The sequence below is a fragment of the Ranitomeya imitator genome, chromosome 10, assembly GCF_032444005.1.
Source record: "Ranitomeya imitator isolate aRanImi1 chromosome 10, aRanImi1.pri, whole genome shotgun sequence".
NCBI classification, from domain to species: Eukaryota; Metazoa; Chordata; class Amphibia; order Anura; family Dendrobatidae; genus Ranitomeya; species Ranitomeya imitator.
This window is the reverse complement of record NC_091291.1, coordinates 31,322,434-31,328,433: the sequence shown is the minus strand read 5'-3', so window position 1 is coordinate 31,328,433 and position 6,000 is coordinate 31,322,434.

Sequence of the window (6,000 nt, the reverse complement as noted above, 5' to 3'; positions counted from 1 at the left end):
TGATGTCATTGACTGCGATAGATAGGTCAGGTAAGGAAGATTTGTGGGATGGAGGAAAGATGATGAGTTCAGATTTGTCCACCTTGAGTTTGAGGAAGCGAGAGGAGAAGAAGGAGGATATGGCTGATAGGCACTCTGGGATTCTGGACAGCAGAGCGGTGACGTCTGGGCCAGTGAGGTAGATCTGAGTGTCATCAGCATAGAGGTGGTACTGGAATCCATGGGACTTTATGAGTGAACTTAATGAGCAGCGGTACCACCTGAACGCACCTCACGCAGGACGAGCTGCCGCCGGCCGACGCGGAGACCAGACCAGGCATCGCTGGAGCTAGCTGAGTATGTATGTACAGTATGATGTTGATGACTCACCACCAGTGACACTGTATGATGTCTGGGCAAGGGCGGGGGCGACCACGGGGGATGGGGGGGTATTATAAGGGACAGGGACCAGGTGACCCCGCCAGACCTAAAAAAACAAAAAAAAAAACCTTTGCTCTGGTGCCGCCCCCCGCATAAGCGCCGCCCTAGGCACGTGCCCTCGAGTGCCTAGTGGCAAATACGGCCCTGGGTGAATCCATTTATTGTCAAACTACTGTGTTTTCTCTTTTTAAATCATAATGATAACCCCAAACATCCAAATGACCCTGATCAAAAGTTCCCATACCCTGGTGATTTTGGCCTGTTAACATGCACAGAAGTTGACACAAATGGGTTTGAACGGCTACTAAAGGTAACATCCTCACCTGTGACCTGTTTGCTTGTAGTCAGTGTGTGCGTATAAAAGCTGAGTGAGCTTCTGGGATCCAGACAGACTCTTGCATCCTTCATCCAGCCACTGACGTTTCTGAATTGTGAGTCATGGGAAAAGCAAAAGAACAGTCAACGGATCTACGGGAAAAGGTAGTTGAACTGTATAAAGCAGGAAAGGGATACAAAAAGATATAGGAATTGATAATGCCAGTCAGCAGCGTTCACACTATGATTAACAAATGGGAAATCAGGGGCTCTGTAAAAACAAAACCACGGTCAGGTAGACCAAGAAAAATGTCATCCACAACTGCCAGGAAAATTGTTTGGGATGCAAAGAAAAATCCACAAAGAAAATCAGCTGAAATACAGGACTCTCTGGAAGCTAGCAGTGTGGCCGTTTCAAGATGCAGAATCAGGAGGCACTTGAAGAAAAATGGGCTGAATGGTTGAGTTGCCAGAAGAATGCCATTACTGCACAAATGCCACAAAGTATCTCACCTACAATATGCAAAACGGCACAGAGACAAGCCTCAAACTTCCGGAACAAGGTAATTTGGAGTGATGAGACCAAAATTGAACTTTTTGGCCACAACCATAAATGTTACATTTGGAGTGAAGTCAACAAGGCCTATGATGAAAGGAACGCCATTTCTACTGTAAATCACGGAGGTGGAACGCTGATGTTCTGAGGATGTGTGAGCTACAAAGGCAGGAAACTTGGTCAAAGTTGAAGGACAGATGAATGCAGCACGTTATCAGCAAATACTGGAGGGAAATTCGCACCCATCTGCCCAGAAGCTGCGCATGGGATGTTCTAACATGACAACGATCCAAAACACAAGGCCAAGTCGACCTGTCATTGGCTACAGCGGAACAAAGTGAAGGTTCTGGAGCGGCCATCTCAGTCTCCTGACCTCAATATCATTGAGCCACTTTGGGGAGATCTCAAGCGCACAGTTCATGTAAGACAGCGCAGGTATTTACAGGAACTGGAGATTTTTGCCAAGAAGAGTGGACAGCTTTACCATATGAGAAAATAGAGAACTTCATCCACAACTACCACAAAAGACTTCAAGCTGTCATTGATGTTAGAGGGGGCAATACACAGTATTAAGAAATGGCGCATGTGAACTTTTGATCAGGCTCATTTGGATGTTTGACCAGCGATTCCTCATTTTTCCAACAAAATGTACAAAACCATTTTTGTAGGGATGGCATCCCCCTTGAAGTGACTTTGGGGGGCCTACATTACAGAAAATAAAGGTGACACCAGTCTAAAAATACACTGCTCAAAATCACATTCAAAAAGTTTATTAACCTTTCCGGTGCTTCACAGGAATTAAAGCAATGTGGAAGGAAAAAATTAACAGGGCTACAGGAGAAAATGCACTATACAGTTTGTTTTGCAATTTCTCCTGAGTACGAAGATACCCCATATATGGGGGAAAACTACTGTTTAGGTGCATGGCAGGGCTCGGAAGAGAAGCACAGTTTAACTCTTTGAAAGCAAATTGCTGGAATCGACAGCGAACGCCATGTTGCATTTGAAGAGCCCTTGATGTGCCTATACAGTGGAAACCCCCACAAGTGACCTCATTTTGGAAAGTGGACCCCTCAAAGAACTTATCTAGGTGTGTGGTGAGCACTTTGCCCCTAGGTGCTTCACAGAAGCTTAGAACGTTGAGCTGTGAAAAAATAAAAAAAATCTATTTTTTCCCACAAAAATGTTGTTTTGGCCCCAAATTTTCATATTTCCACAAGGTTAACAGGAGAAAAATGGACCCAAAACTTTGTTGTGCAATTTCTCCTGAGTACTCCGGCAGCATGAATCAGCTGATCGGTTCCCTTGAGGGTAGGTGTACACGGTCAGTAATTGGCAGCGCTTTGATGCAGCTCATGTTCGCTGCATCCAAAGAGCTGCCGGCTTATGAACGCAGATGATTCCGCATGTGTTCATTGAACTGAGTAGAATCACCGCATCCAATACATTGTACGGGTGAGATTTATCTTGCGGAGACTCACGTCTTTATAAGATAAATTGACATGCTGTGGTCTGGAATGATGAGCCACATGTCCGTCTCCACAGGTAAGCCGAAGGCTTTCTTGAAATCCCATCCACTATGCTGTAACATCTGGACCCCGTGGGTTTGACGCTGATAAGGTACGCAGTGTCCAACCTGCAGTGTTTACTCACCGTGTGCAACTTTTGGTGCAAGTTATTGGTATTACATTACATCGACACAGAGAGGAACGTGCTGTAAGAAGGTAATATAGTTCAAGAGTTAAAAAATATATATATAAATTACACAAACCAAAATAAGTAAAATATAATTTTGTTACAACACTTGCCTTATAATAAAAACACAGATATGCAAATGTGTAAGAACTCAAGAAAAACTAAACAGTTATATTGGCGGGCCAGCCGTGTTTTATCAAAAGTCTACAGATTGGAGTAAGGTGGTTATTAAGGCTGACAACTATCTCATCTGATTACAAATTAAAGGGGTAGTCCAGTTAAAACTGGTTATCACTTATCCATAGGATAGGTGTTTACTTACCTGATTGGTGCGTTACTTGCGATTGGTTCCGATCAGCAGAACAGGAAACGTTTATCCCCAATGGTGCACTTTCATCCTAGTTACGAAATGAAGTGGCAGCTTGGATGCCTGAACACCACTCGATTCATTCTTTAAGGGGCTACTAGAAAAAAACGTGTTCCATACAGAACAAATGGCGCGGTGGTCGGTCATGCGTACTGCTACTCCATCCTAACGGGAATAAAGTGCCCCATTTTGCCAATCAGCGAAGGTCCCAGAAGTCAGTCACCCCCCTGATCAATAACTTATCACTATCAATGAGCGATCATGCTCGGATAAAGGTGTTATCGGAGAACGCTCGTGTGCCGAGTGTCTTCGGTGTACTGAATAATATGCGCAAGTCCATGTGCCTGAATGTCTCGTGGCTGTTCGACAGACAACACATGCAGGGACTGCCGGTCACTACTGTCCTTGGGAGACATGATAACTTACTTTCACCAGTAAACCCCTTTAAACACCGCAAATACCGTCAGTACAATAGATGCGGCTGTTACTTACCGTTGCGGGAGATATGACAGGCAAATCTCTCTAGTGGGGATGAAATTTAGATATAGGTCATCCGCCATTGCAAAACTTTTCAAAATTTACCATCCATGGGTTTGGGAACGCTGGGATATAATCACAGCGCAAGCAGTAAGAGCAAATATTTTGTGTCCGATTCGGAAGCATTGGAGGGAAGAAGTAAAAAGCTTAGAAACGTCTGACAACTTTTATTCTATTTCATAATAGATCATTGTAGACGTTTTTGTTCCAAATCCAGACTCCCGTGTTAATGAAATGGTCATACATTGCTCTACCACAAGATCCATCGTCTTTGGAGTTGGCCGTAGTGACCATAGATGGCGGATACAGGAACTCTATTTATTCGTCTACATTTTTCCTAGTGTTTTTCTTTTTTTTACGATGTTCAATATTAGAGTTATGGTACAAGTTTTATAGTGATCCTCATCTTCATTTTTTTGGGAGGTGTGTACAGTAGTCCTCTATTAAGCATAAAATAACACATCTAGAGCACCTTTTCTTAAAACGTTGCATTGGTACTGTCACTTTGTTAATTCTCCTGTAAACGTACGAAAGAATAGACAGCTGAGTGTTTCCATTCACTTTCTCAAAGAAGTGCACTGTCAGCACTTATTGGACGGTATCCGTGTGTTTAGGGACGCACACTTGTCATATTATGGGAAATACCAGTACCTACCAAAACAGACGTGTCAGGAGTGGTGATTGATCCCCTTTAAGGACTCCTATTGTTCTAGAAGATGTTCTTCTAATTCTACCTTTATTGTCCCCACACTGACGCTGTCTGGATAGAGAGAAGCACTCAGCGCTGTTGGATTATGTAATTGTTGGATTACACGGTTACTTGACGTTGATGAAAAGATGAAAACAAGCCACGCAGACTGCTTTCTGGTAGGAAACGATGTGTTACGTCATGATCTACAGGTGGCAAGAAGCTGAGCTAGGCAAAGCAGCCATGTAGAATTAGTTATTAAAGGACCATTCACACACGTCTGTAAGGCTGGAGTGAGTAAAGGGGAATAAAATGAATGGACAAGCCAATGAAACTGTCAGTTGGAGCGACATTTACATTGCAGCTGTAGCTCTTCCTCAGGATCCCTGGTCCTCCCGAAAAATCAGTACCCGTCAAAAAGGCTCATCCTGGTAAAAAGATACAGGACGGATTTGGGTTTTGGAAGTGGGTTTTCCTAAATTTGAGAGTTGAAAATGGTTGAAAGTTTAAAAAAAAATATTACCCTAAAGTTTACAGGTGGAAATTGACCAGTGGTGCAGATTTATTGCGGATTTTCCATACTTGACTTCGGTGGGGAAAGTCAACATTTGTGATAAATCCGCAAATAAGTTGTAATACCGATGAAGATTTTGCAGAATTTAAACTCATCAAATTCAATAAAAAGTAACTTTTTTTGGAGGGAGAAGGTCAAAGTGAGCAAAAGATTAGCATCTTTATGCAGTTTCTGCCAAATGTTTGAAAAACGGACAGAACTTAGTGGTAGAGATGAGCGGACACCTGGATTTTCGGGTCCGGCTGAATGGTTACAAAACGTTTGGGTTCGGGTACCAGAACAGTACCTGAACCTTGACCCCACTCACTTCAATGGAGGGCCCGAACATCCAGTGTTTGCCCACTGTCATGTGCATGACACCGCCTGTGATCCGTGGTAAAATCATCACCGCCGGTTAGACAGCTGCAGTTCCCACGCTGTCAAATGACAGCGTGAGCGAACAGCTAAGATCGGAGGCATAATAAAATTTACCTCCGGTCCTTGGTGTTGGCTGATGGGAGTAATGCTCCCATCAGCCGACACCTGCTGCCACTAATAACAGTGAGAGGAGCGGCTGATGAGAGTATTGTAAAGAAATAATTTTACAAAAATGGCGTGGGTTTCCCTGTATTTTTGATAACGAGCCAGGCAAAAGTCATGGCTGGGGACTGCAGCCTTCAGGTGTCAGCTTCATCAAGAATAGAGAGGTCCCCATGCAGTTTTTTTTTTTTTTTAATAATTTAAAAAATAACACAAGGCGTGGGGTTCCCTTCATTTTTCACAACCAGCCAAGCTAAAACAGACAGCATGGGGCTAGTATTCTCAGGCTGGTAAGGGGCCATGGATATTGACCTCTCCAGCCTAAAAAT